A 14306-nucleotide genomic window follows, 5' to 3' on the forward strand; every position below is an offset into this window, starting at 1 on the left:
AGACCTGAATGGTCCATCCAATCTGCCCAACAGTCACACTCATTATCAATTCATGATTACATAAACAATGAATGTGATATTATATACTTTATCATGGTCTTTCTTTGGTGTTTCTGGGACATAGACCATCGAAGTCAAATTGGCTCTATCCTTATGTTCCACCTATAGGAGTTGCCATCAAAGCCCACTCCAGCCTACCCAAATCCATCTTGTCATTTGCGGGACCCAGACCGTAAAAGTCTGCCCAGCACTGTCCTCGGTTCTAGATACTGAAGTTCCCATTGAAACCCTTTCCAGCCCATCCTAGACTGGATTGCCATATACAGACACAGACCTACAAAATCTGCCTGGCACCGGCCTTAGTCCTTCACAGCCGGAGTAGCCATCCAAGCGTCACTCACACACACACCCCCTGTAGCCATTAAAGGGTTTAAAAAATATATATTTTTGGTTTCTACCATCTATTTTCTAAATAGGGCTCCTCTGTGTTCATCCTACACCTTTTTGAATTCCGCCACTGTTTTTGTCTCTACCACCTCCCTCGGGAGGACATTCCAGGCATCGACCACCCTCTCTATGAAAAAGAATTTCCTGACATTACTCCTAACATAGTAAGTGACGGCAGAAAAAGAGCTGTAAGGTCAATCCAGTCTGCCCAACAATATAAACTTCACATGTGCTACTTATATGTATACCTGACCTTGATTTGTATCTGCCATTTTCAGGGCACAGACCGTAAGTCTGCCCTGCCTCCCACCACCGGTGCTGCCACCCAATCTCAGCTACACTTCTGAGGATCCATTCCTTCTGAACAGGATTCCCCACAATGATCAGATTTGCTAATCTGACAATTGAAGAAAAATTGGGACTCGAAATGGGTTACCAGGAAAAAAATGAATGGATGGTATGTGTAATTTATACTACTGGAAAAATGAACAAGCTGACTGTGTGGCTTGTGCTAAAGCAAGACCTTACCATTTAGATTGGGTCTTGATGATCCTGAAGGATTGCAGTGCATGGTCCAGCTATATAACAGAAGTTATAGACCCAACGGAACCTGCCTTATAATGTCACACCTTCCCCCCCCCCCCCCCCCACACACACACTAAATGAAGGATTAGACCACCAGCAGTAACATCATACCCGGGTAACTACACCTGCTTCTCTATAAAAGAACGAGGAAAGCGACAAAATCTGAAGCCACTACCAGACTCATACTGCAATCATCGGGTCAACTTGACGGGAAAACAGAGTCATAAATACCATCTCGACTGGTTCCAGAATCAAGACCAAGGAAGAGCTGATGTCTGGTGGATGTGTGGGGATCGTCTTCTTAGACCCCATCTCCCACAAATATGGCACGGGGAGTGTTCATTAATACAAGTCATCATGCCTTTCTATATGTTACCCACAGGCACACTGGAACTACCAAAATCAAGTCCACATAGAATGAAGAGGGCAATGACACCTGGTGGATCATTTGACCCACACATATATATAGATGACATTGGAGTGCCTCGAGGGGTACCCAATGAATTCAAGGCAAGAAACCAGATTACTGCTGGATTTGAGTCCTTCCTCTTCTGGTGGGTAACAATTAATAAAAATGTAGACTGGATCAACTACAGTGGGGGAAATAAGTATTTGATCCCTTGCTGATTTTGTAAGTTTGCCCACTGACAAAGACATGAGCAGCCCATAATTGAAGGGTAGGTTATTGGTAACAGTGAGAGATAGCACATCACAAATTAAATCCGGAAAATCACATTGTGGAAAGTATATGAATTTATTTGCATTCTGCAGAGGGAAATATGTATTTAATCCCTCTGGCAAACAAGACCTAATACTTGGTGGCAAAACCCTTGTTGGCAAGCACAGCGGTCAGACGTCTTCTGTAGTTGATGATGAGGTTTGCACACATGTCAGGAGGAATTTTGGTCCACTCCTCTTTGCAGATCATCTCTAAATCATTAAGAGTTCTGGGCTGTCGCTTGGCAACTCGCAGCTTCAGCTCCCTCCATAAGTTTTCAATGGGATTAAGGTCTGGTGACTGGCTAGGCCACTCCATGACCCTAATGTGCTTCTTCCTGAGCCACTCCTTTGTTGCCTTGGCTGTATGTTTTGGGTCATTGTCGTGCTGGAAGACCCAGCCACGACCCATTTTTAAGGCCCTGGCGGAGGGAAGGAGGTTGTCACTCAGAATTGTACGGTACATGGCCCCATCCATTCTCCCATTGATGCGGTGAAGTAGTCCTGTGCCCTTAGCAGAGAAACACCCCCAAACATAACATTTCCACCTCCATGCTTGACAGTGGGGACGGTGTTCTTTGGGTCCTAGGCAGCATTTCTCTTCCTCCAAACACGGCGAGTTGAGTTCATGCCAAAGAGCTCAATTTTTGTCTCATCTGACCACAGCACCTTCTCCCAATCACTCTCGACATCATCCAGGTGTTCACTGGCAAACTTCAGACGGGCCGTCACATGTGCCTTCCGGAGCAGGGGGACCTTGCGGGCACTGCAGGATTGCAATCCGTTATGTCGTAATGTGTTACCAATGGTTTTCGTGGTGACAGTGGTCCCAGCTGCCTTGAGATCATTGACAAGTTCCCCCCTTGTAGTTGTAGGCTGATTTCTAACCTTCCTCATGATCAAGGATACCCCACGAGGTGAGATTTTGCGTGGAGCCCCAGATCTTTGTCGATTGACAGTCATTTTGTACTTCTTCCATTTTCTTACTATGGCACCAACAGTTGTCTCCTTCTCGCCCAGCGTCTTACTGATGGTTTTGTAGCCCATTCCAGCCTTGTGAAGGTGTATGATCTTGTCCCTGACATCCTTAGACAGCTCCTTGCTCTTGGCCATTTTGTAGAGGTTAGAGTCTGACTGATTCACTGAGTCTGTGGACAGGTGTCTTTCATACAGGTGACCATTGCCGACAGCTGTCTGTCATGCAGGTAACGAGTTGATTTGGAGCATCTACCTGGTCTGTAGGGGCCAGATCTCTTACTGGTTGGTGGGGGATCAAATACTTATTTGATCCCTCTGCAGAATGCAAATAAATTCATATACTTTCCACAATGTGATTTTCCGGATTTAATTTGTGATGTGCTATCTCTCACTGTTACCAATAACCTACCCTTCAATTATGGGCTGCTCATGTCTTTGTCAGTGGGCAAACTTACAAAATCAGCAAGGGATCAAATACTTATTTCCCCCCACTGTATATATATTATGTTTCCGTTCCGCAAACAGGAAATGAGGACGGGACCAGAGGAACAGCTGAAACAGAAGCGAAAGCAAAGGCAGTGTGAAGCGGCGTCCGTGCGTGCTGGACGTCACTGTTGGCGAAGCAGGAGGTTAAACTTTTTAAACAACAGCCGGCACTTATGAAGGGCTGGGACACCCGCACATGTCTTCCTTGCGCTCAGAGGCCACAGAGAGGGAGGGAGGCGCTGGGCGGTGAAAATCGGAGGAGAGGGGGCACGGAAATCGGAGGAGAGGGGGATGGAACTCGGACGGGAGTGGGGCCATCGGACTGGAGTGGGGAGGGGGTCCTGAGACGGCAGAGGGGGTCTGAGATGAGAGGGGGGAGAGGGTCCTGAGATGACAGAGAGAGGAGGAGGGGGAAGGGGAAGGGGAGGGGGTGAGGAGGAAGGGGTTGAGGAGGGGGTTGAGGAGGGGGGAGGGGTGAGGAGGGAGAGGGGCGGGTCCTGGAACTCAAAGGGGAGGGGTGCCTGGACTTGGAGGAGAGGGACGAAGGCAGGTATGGGGGGGCCTAGAACTTGGAGGGAGGGAGGGAGGCAGGTAGTGGCCATGGAACTCAAAGGGGAGGAGGCCTGGAACTCGGAGGACGGAGGGAGGTAGGGAGGGGGCCCTGGAACCTTGCTAGCGCCCGTTTCCTTTCTGTTGGAAACGGGCCTCTTTTACTAGTGTAGCAATGATAAACTAGAGGGACATGTAGGGAAATTATTGAGTTAATCATTTTAACATATACTAAACAAGTGTAAATTATAAGAAAAGAAACAGCTTCTGACCTTGTGTGTTACAAGAAGAACTGAATGTTCTTAGATATGCTTTTTGGCTAGCTTGTAAAAACCTCCTAATGGTCTAAAACTGTAACCATGTTCATCCAAGCTTAAAAGATATGCTTCATGTACAGCTTCATGTAGATGAGAGTCTAAAAAAGTATATAAGAAACAAGAAGGTATGGGGAGGGCAGATAACTTCATGAGGGTATGCTGGATTTGTCTCCTTGCAAGAAATAAAACCTGCTTTAAGCCTGACTTGGTCTCGTGGTGTTCATGAGTATGATTGGTAAATTCTTTTAACAGGGTGTGTACCTTCCGAGACTTGGTGTAAATGCTGGCACCCAAGCTAGGTGCACTGAGGCAGTATTTTATAACTATGCGTGTAACTTTCGGACACCCTGACATGCCCGTGCCCCTCCCATTGCCACAACCTCTTTTTGAAATGCGTACTATGGGAGTTAGGTGCCCTACCTTATAGAACATTGAGCAGCCAGATGCGCCACAAATTTGAACGAGTGCCAATTAACATTAATAAATGGTTGTTTGTACCCAGTTATTGATGGTTAAGAGCAAGTTAACTGATTAATTAGTACAAAAGTACATAAGTAATGCCACACTGGGAAAAGACCAAGGTTCCATCGAGCCCAGCATCCTGTCCACGACAGCGGCCAATCCAGGCCAAGGGCACCTGGCGAGCTTCCCAACGTACAAACATTCTATACATGTTATTCCTGGAATTGTGAATTTTTCCCAAGTCCATTTAGTAGTGGTTTATGGACTTGTTCTTTAGGAAACCGTCTAACCCCTTTTTAAACTCTGCTAAGCTAACCGCCTTCACCACGTTCTCTGGCAACGAATTCCAGAGTTTAATTGTGCGTTGGGTGAAGAAAAGTTTCTCCGATTTATATAGTTTTGAATCGAATTGTGCACATATCTCGGCAAATCGCCAAAATGTTATAATCATATATAGAAAGTAGAGGTATATGTACATTTTTCTGCATTCGCTAGATAGATATACATTGACCCTGACATGAATGACTAAGAATAATCCCTTTGCAGTAGATCTTATTTCACATCCAAGCAAGCATTCTTAAAACAGAACAGTCTAGTTATGATCATAATCTCTGTCCTGCGAATTCCTGGTTCCGAAATGGAAAATCACTCAGTGGCTAAGATTTGGGGCCTGGCAACTGATGGAAAAAATGCCCGGGGGCCCCGGGGCCAGTGAGAGTTGCAAAGCACAGGTCAGGGAGGAGAATGCCTCTGACAGCTGCCCTTGCACGGCCTTATTGCTGGGCTGTGGAGGAGAGTTTCTGGAGGTGGGGGAGGGGAAAGGAAAACGCTGGAAGGGTGAGAGGCAGGGAGAGTAATTGGAAGGAGGGATGGAAGCTGAAGATGGGTTGTCCGGAGAGTGCCTAGAAGTCACAGAGGGAAAGAGGAATGGCACAGAAGGATGAAAAGAGAGAAAAGACAAAATGAGAAAGGAAAGTAACTGAAAATATAGGAAAACAAACAAAATGGGGAGAAAAGAACAATAGAAAATCTAGATGAAAGAAAAATAAAATCCTGAAGGGAGGGCCTCAGGCTAATTTGGAAAATATCCTGCAGCCTCTGTCTTCTTGGTTCATAGCCATAGCAGACATCTCAGCACAATCTAAATGTTTCTTTACAACATAGCTACATATTAAGTTTATCTATAAGTCATTTTCATGTTACAATTTCAGTTTACACTACTTACCACCCCAAGACTCGTATCTCAATCCGTGGTGGGGAGAAAGGGCTCAGCCAAGTTGTAAAATCAGTTCTGCCTTTAGAGGGCAGCAACCCACCAGACAGTGCAAGGATATCATACAGACAGTCCAGAGAAAGCCAGAAAATTAGAGTGAAAACCCCCTTAAACACCATTGGCCTACTCACCCTGCAGAAATAAAAACAACTAGATCATGAGATTACACTATGCTGAGTCAGACCAAAGACCACTGAGCCAACATAAACACCAATATGACAAAATGATTGGGGATGTCAAAACACAACACAAATTACACCTCTCTGGGACACAACGAAGGTGCTTGCTCAATACTAGGGTGCTCAGCACCCAGTGACACTTAGAAAGCTGGGCTCCTAGGGGACCCAACATCCTGGATATATGCTTTTGCAGGTCATCTTCCACAATCCCACCAAAGAACTGGGATCTCCCGCTGAGCTGCCTCCCTTCCAGTGGCAGCAGGAGAGGCCTTCCTAAAATGCCATTTCCTTCTGCTGTGGGACCAGTGTGAGCAGGAAATGATGTTTTAGGAAGGCCTGTCCTGCTGCCGCTGGAAGGAGAGGCTACAGGTGGTGCTGCTGTGGGCGGGGCTGGGTGATGAGTGGGCGGGGCAGCATTATTGGTGGGGTGGAGGCGGGTGCTAAATCTCCCGCCTAGTTCAGCCCTTGGCAGCTCTGGAAACAGCGCATACTCAGTATGGTTTCTAGTCACTGATTTCTGAAGAACAAGCAGTTTTAGCTACAGCACTAAAGCTACTAAGTAGTAAATTGGGAACAAATCACAGAAAATATTTGTTTGCTAAATGTGTAATTAAACTCAGGAATTCATTGCCAAGGACTGTGGTAAAAGCAGTTAGCTTAGCAGGATTTTAAAAAGGTTTGGACAATTTCCTAAGCGAAAAGTCCATAAGGCATTATTAAGATGGACTTGGGGAAATCCACTGCTTATTTCTAAAATAAACAGCATAAAATCTGTTTTACTCTTTTGATATATTTTAGACATTTGTAACCTGGATTGGCCACTGTTGGAAAAAGGATACTGCCCCAGTATGGCGATGCTTATGTTCTTATGTACTTATGCAGCATAATGCTTGTCCTTGCAATCCTCTCCCATCTTTTTAATAAATCAATCTTGACCATAAAAAAATTTCAGCTAGCTGCTCTGCTTCAGTCTTTACATTATCTCTGACGTCTCTCAATTTCAAATGCTGACCATAGCGTTTTAAATTTATAAGCCAATATTCAGTGCCAGGCCGCATGCAGATACCGATGATAAACATCTGGGTATAAGGCAACCATTGGACTTTCTCTGGGTACACAGGTGTCAACATTTCAAAATGATTAGGGATGCCAATCACAAAACAAATTACCTTTCCCTGGAAAGTGAAAGAGCTTGCTCGATATTAGGGGAGCTCAGCACCCACTGGCACCCACAGAGCTGGCTCCTGTGTCTTGGTACTGCACAGTACCAGGATAACGTCTGGCTGCTCTTTGGCTCTGTCTTGACACCACCCAGATAGTACTGGGATACTGGTAAAGAGTTTCAGTAGTTTTATCGGATAATGCCGTTGAAAATTAAGTCGCATTATCTGTGTACTTCTGCCACGAATATTGACCATGATACATTTAAAGCAACTCTTATTCTTTCATACTGTTGACTGAACCAGTTTCACTATCGCTCTTCTGGACAGGGACCCATAGCCCAGGGGTGCTCATTGTTGGTCCTTGAGTCTACAACCCAGACGGGTTTTTCAGGATTTCCCCAATAACAGGTTATTTCATAACCTGGTTCTGCCAAAGCTGTTTTATTTCATAACCTTGTTTATTATGTAACTGTTTCTTTAATAAGCCACCATTGAGCCTGCAAATATGTGGGAAATGTGGGATACAAATGCAATAAATAAATAATTAAATATGAACAAGATTTATTTGCATGAATTGCCTCCAGTGTATGTAAATTGATCTCATGCATATTTATTGTAGAAATCCTCAAAACCCAACTGAGTTGCACCCCTGTAATAGCCTAATATATGCTATTGTACAGCCCTGTGCAGGCTAATTATGAAGAGAGATGGGGGGCTGTGACCTTCTATGTCCTGTGTGGACACAATGGACTGCCAGGGAATTTCAAAGTCCTCAGGATTCCTATTTTTAAAGATCAAATTGTAGAAGAGTGTTCTTTTTAGCATGCTCCCTTTTCTCTTTAGGAGATATTACTACTACTACTACTATTTAACATTTCTAAAGCGCTGCCAGGGTTACGCAGCGCTGTACAAGAAGGACAGTCCCTGCTCAAAGGAGCTTACAATCTAAAGGACAAAAATGCAGTCAATCAAATTGGGGTGTTGGAGTAGATACAAAGAAGGCCTGGAAGAGGCATAAATAAGACCTACAATATTCTTTGCACAGAATTTGTCTACATGTTTGGACAGAGAAAATTGAAGGATTTTTTCTTTCTGAATCATGAACAGCTTTGCTGGAATAGCAATTCACTCCCCACCCTTTCTCCCTCCTCTTGCATAAGTCAGGTGAATTGTAAACCTGATTTACCCACAATTTCTCCCACTAAGTGTGAATGGCCTAAGGGAATTCCAGAGACAGAGTTTCTTTCCCATGTCCTTTGAGGAAAGGCCACTTCAAAGACTCTTTTTGTTGTAACTGTAAGAGGACATAACACATAACGCTTGCAGAAGACATCTTTCTGTCTAACACAAAAGATCCATACTGCATCTCACAAAGGAGAGGCAGATCGAACTCCTTTAAGAAAGGATCTCTGGAGCCAAATGGCAATAGTTTTATGACAGGCAACAATAGTTCTCTTTGAACACAAAGAAAACCCATGTTATAATATCAACATAGGATCTGTGCAGGCAAGAGAGAAATCTAACACCCTATCTGTAGGAAAGCAGTTTTGGTCTTTAGAATAAGAATGACTTGGGCTATCAGAAGCTTGGGAAAACATGACCTCCAAAAAGGAAAGTAATTAACTCTTGCCTCCTCTTCTTAGAATTAGAATAATAAATAAGAATAAGGAAATATACTAAAACAAAAAGATCAAAAGACCTGAAATATATTCTTTTGAAGGTATGACCAGAAGAGAGGTAATAATCTAAAAACACCCTGTCACTTCATGACAATAGACCAAAATGTAACTTCTAAAAGAAATGTAAACATATGCCCTGCACATCCTTTGTCATAAAGATCCTGACTGTATCCTGACTGTATTTACAAGATGCTAATTAAGGAGGGAAAAGTCCCTCCCTCCCTCTTGCTCTTTTGTACTATAAGAGAAAGAAAGTTCTATATATTATGTCTTTTGCCAGATAAGAATTTGGTCAGTGTATAGTGCAATCTGCCCCATGCCAGGGGATCGAGAGCCTGACCTGACCATTTCCATTGTCATTGTCATTTCATGTTTTTCTCCTCTTTTCTATACTAGACTATACTTGACTATTTTCTTATTTTTTTATCCTAATCTCTGGATAATTAAATAAACCAGTGTTAACCCCAGGAAGCGCTTCTTTGGTCTCTTTTTGTCTTTGTTGCAGTCTAAATAGTACTACCAGCAGTTTGGTTCTTAAGGTACCGGTTGAGAGGATTGTATTGTGTGAGTAGTGCCCAGCCGTGATTGGAGACTCTGGAGGCGTGGCACGAAAGGCACAAACAGGGGCAATCTGGATTTCCTGGATAGAGGTCCAATGGTTAGGTGCCGAAAGCGACATTGAAGAGGTGGGCTTCCTCTCTCCTAAAGCTCCAGATAAGCTAGAAGACTTTATACATGCAATTATGGCAAAATTTATGTTCTGTTAATAAGTCATGGGATTGTACATCAATATCTGTGTTTTGAGGTTAATAAGTCTTGTAAGTGTACATCCTGTTATGTTTAATTACCTAAACAGCCCAACGCTAGTCCCCCATATGAAACGAGTTGCAGCTGAGGTTGGGAGTAATTGAGAAGTGAGAAATCATTATGCTATATAGAACTAGAATCTTAAAATATAGCCATGTAATGCTAGTGTTGGGCTTTTTTGGTAATTAGTTGGTTGTTGCCCCTGCTGAGTAGAATAAGTGCTTTATCTTATTATGCTTAGAAAGCATGGGTAACACACCTTCACCATGTCCCAAACTTGGAATACTAAGAATCTGTGTAACTGGTTTAGAAATACAAAGCCAAAACTATATCAAACTCCTTCGAATCACCCACTTGTTCAGCTGAACAACCTTCCTTAGTCTCAGAGATGACTGAATTTTTGTAAACCTGCTATTGTACTTAAGAACATAAGAATTATGTCCATCTAGTCCAGTATCCTGCTTCTAGCATTGGCCAATCCAGGTCACAAGTACCTGGCAGAAACCCAATTAGTAGCACCATTCCACACTACCAATCCCAGGACAAGCAGTGGCTTCTCCTATGTCCATCTCAATAAAAGACTATGGACTTTTCCTTCAGGAACTTGTCCAAACCTTTTTGAAACCCAGATACGCTAACCACCATTACCACGTCCTCTAGCAATTAATTCTAGAGTTTAACTATTCTTTGAGTGAAAAATTATTTCCTCCTATTTGTTTTAAAACTATTTCATGAAATTTCAATGAGTGTCCCCTGGTCTTTGTATCTTTTGAATGAGTGAAAAATTGATTCACCTGCGCCCGCTCCACACCACTCAGGATTTTCTAGACTTCAACCATATCCCCCCTCAGCCGTCTCTTTTCCAAGCTGACGATCCCTAACCTCTTTAGCCTTTTCTCTTATAGTAGCAGATCCATCCTCTCTATCATTTTGAAGATTTTCTAATTCTCTTACTATCAGTCCACCTCATATTATCCTGCATTGCATGACCAGATTTGTTTATCCTAGACTACCTAACTGTTTATTATTTTATTTATTTGTTACATTTGTATCCCACATTTTTCCACCTATTTGCAGGCTCAATGTGGCTTACATAGTACCGTAAAGGCATTCACCAATTCCGGTATGAACAAATACAGTAATGTTGTGGTAGAATAAGGTTCGTGTGTACAGACACATTAGGGAATTGTAGAGAGGAAGAGAATCGTAGAGAGGAAGAGTTATTATATGTCCATTATGAGCTTTGGTTTCGTTGTGTTACAGGGTACAGGCATTTAAGTTGGGTCGGTAGGGTATGCCTTTTTGAACAGGTTAGTTTTTAAAATGATTTCCGGAAGTTTAGGTGATCATAAGTTGTTTTCACGGCTTTTGGTAATGCGTTCCATAGTTGTGTGCTTATGTAGGATTATGTAACGATTTATCCTGTTGCTGTTTAGTTTAGTTTATACTAGTAAAAAAGGCCCGTTTCTGGAACGAATGAAACGGGCGCTAGCAAGGTTTTCCTGGGAGTGTGTATGTTTGAGAGAGAGAGCCAGAGTGAATGTGCAGGTGTGTGACAGAGTGAGACTGTCTGTGTGACAGTGTGTGTGTGAGAATGAGAGTGTGTGACAGGGCCCCTTCCCCTGTTCCTAATGCCCTTCACCCCGTTCCCTCCCCTCTTTTTCCTCCTCCTTCCCACACTTTGGGTTCCTTAAGGCTTTCAAAAGTCTATGTACCCCCGAACGCCCAGTATCCGGATACCCCACCGCTTTCCTCCTCACCCCTCCCCCGAACGCCCAGTATCCGGATACCCCACCGCTTTCCTCCTCACCCCTCCCCCAAGATGTAATACTTTCACGTCCTTCATTCTTTAAAAAAAGTGTCCTATCTACCCTGTGTACAAATGCCCGGCATTCAGATTGTGTTCCTCTCGTAAATTTTCATTTCTTTTGGTTCCTTCAGTCTTTTAAAACTGTCCTATGTACCCTGTGTGCTAATGGCCAGCACTGAGATTGTTTTCCTGTCCCAAATTTGCATGTCTTTCAGTCATTCACAACTCCCCCCCCTTCTCCAGTTTAACACTTTTTTTCCTTCAGTCTTTTAAAACTCTCCTATCTACCCTGTGTCCTAATGGCCAGCATTCAAATTGTTTTCCTTTCCCAAATGTTCATGTCTTTCAGTCGTTCAGAACTCCCCCCCTCCCCCCATTTAACACTTTCGGTTCCTTCAGTCTTTTAAAACTCTCCTATCAACCCTGTGTCCTAATGGCCAGCACTCAGATTGTTTTGCTTTGCCAAATTGTCTGTCACTGATGTCACTGAGGTCAGTGCGTGCCTGCCTAGCAGACCACTTCCGGCAGGCACGGTCCCAGGCACATCCTGTTGGAGGTGAGAATTATTATATAGAATAGCCAAAGAAAGCTATTACATTAGATTTTGAAGGCTCTTAAGCATTCAAAATCTAATGTAATATCTAAAAATGCAGTAGCAAGACTTGCTCCTTTGGACAAGTATTAGCATCAAGGGACAGCTTTTTTCTCTCTAATACTTGTGCAAAGGAGCAAGTCTTGCTACTGCATTTTTAGATATTACAATTCCTACGACCCCTGATGCAGGCGCTACACGCCGAAACACAGCCTGTGTCAGGTCATCTTTGGAAGGTTGTTGTCCAAGCTATGTGATTAAAGAAACTTTGTCCCGATTTAGAAGGCTCTAACTGCTTTCTTTGGCTATTTGGACTTTGTTCTGTACTCTGAACCCTCTGTGCTGTGATGTAGTTTATTTCATAACCTGTTTCTGCCAAAACTGTTTTATTTATACTTTAATTACAATATTCAAGGACAAACCTTGTACAGAAATACAGGTAGAAACAAATTATAATAACATTCTTCAAAATATCGCTTATATCAGTTTAGGCACTATATAAAGGAATTCTACAATTTATGTTTTGATAGTACTATAATAATCATAATACCTTCCTTAGACCCCTAAGTGGGAGAGAGAGAAAGAATTAGAGAAGTTACCAACAATATTCAATCATAGGGGACTAGGCTGTCATATCCAGGTTACAACTCATTTCACTCGTTTCAATTCTATAAACTCCTTTAGATGTTCCGGTGAAAAGAAAGTATATCTAGTTAGACCGTGTTTGACTACACGCTTGCATGGATATGCTAAAAAAAAGGAAGCTCCTATATCTATTGTACTTTGTTTTAAGGCAAGAAATAACTTCCTTTTTTGTTGGGTTGATTTTGTGACGTCTGGGTATATCCAAACCTTAGAACTGTAGAATAGAGCTTTAGAATTTTTAAAGTACAGTCTTAAAATGTTGTAATCTTGCTCAAATACCATTGATACAATCATTGTAGTTCTGTTCAATATAATATCAGAGGATTGCTCCAAAATATCAGAAATATTTTGTAAGTCCAAAGAATCTTTTTCCGGACCTTGCGCTTCATTTCTACCTTTAGGAATATGATAAATCTTATTTAGCGGGGGCACTGCCTCTGCTGAAATTTTCAATATTTCAGCCATATATTTCCGAAAAGTTTCTATCAGAGTTACCCCCGCTATTAATGGAAAATTCAAAAAACGGAGGTTTAGGCGCCGGTTATAGTTCTCAATTTGCTCTATTTTACGTCTGATGTCCGTAGAATCTTTAATAGCCACATTTTTAAAGGTATTTAGAGTTGCCACCTCTTTTTGTATAGCTTGAACTTGAGTTGTTAAATCAGTTTTAACAGAATCTACAGTATTTTTCAACTCTTCAAACTTAGTATTTAAATTTAATACATCACCTGACGTCTGGATTAGTGTAGTTGTAATCCGGTCTAGCATCACCTTTAGAGTTTGTAGGGTCACCTCCGAGGTCTGCACTGCAGGGGACAAACTTCCTGCAGTGCCCCGAATCGTCATTGCGTGCCTAGGTCCTCACCAGTCTTCCCCCCCGATGCATCGTCCGTGTCGATGGGGTTTCCCACCAGGGGCGTTCTCGACGCTGGGCTGGGAGGAATCAACGAAGTGGATGGTGGAGACAGGGAGACTTCCTCTTCCGGCGGGGAGTCCGCTCCTCCGGGCCCCTCCGCAATGGGATCCTCTCCCCGTGGAAGCCTGGATACACCCGGGAAGAAACGCTCCAACGACGCCTGGGCAGGTGAGGAGGTTGAAGTAGGTGGAGGCACTACTCTCAACACTCCTCTGCATTTTGTGTGTGGCATTTCTAATGAAGAATAAGTAATTTCTGCTCAAAAGACGCCAGGAGCGTTTCAAAAACCGTCTGGTGCGGCAGCCATCTTGTTTTCTCTCTGCAATCCCACTGCCAAAACTGTTTCATTTCATAACCTGTTTCTGCCAAAACTGTTTTATTTCATAACCTTGTTTATTATGTAACTGTTTCTTTAATATTCAGTCATGTTCCCTGCCTAGTGCTTGTTGTTCACAGTAAATTATTCTCTGCCTAGAGCTTAACAGTTAAGCAGACTATAAATGCCCAAATTAAATTAAATTAAATTGAACTTCTGCAAGAGCTCTTTACAAGTATAATACAAGAACAGTGGAAAAGCTGTGCTTTATTGAGGATCCTTAGCAATGTCACAAAGATGGGACCTAAACTGTTATAGAACTAAAAGGCACACTTATTCAGATGACTCACTCGTCTACAACAATCAGTGTCCCTACCTTACACTT

General features: G+C 43.0%; 1 protein-coding gene across 7 annotated transcripts in view; it reads right to left on the minus strand.

Annotated features, from left to right (window-relative positions):
* Window positions 1–14306, minus strand: part of ELN (elastin) — a 535722-nt gene that overhangs the window by 236566 nt on the left and 284850 nt on the right. The window lies entirely within an intron of this gene.

Source organism: Microcaecilia unicolor, chromosome 13, assembly GCF_901765095.1.
Source record: "Microcaecilia unicolor chromosome 13, aMicUni1.1, whole genome shotgun sequence".
Lineage (NCBI taxonomy): Eukaryota > Metazoa > Chordata > Amphibia > Gymnophiona > Siphonopidae > Microcaecilia > Microcaecilia unicolor.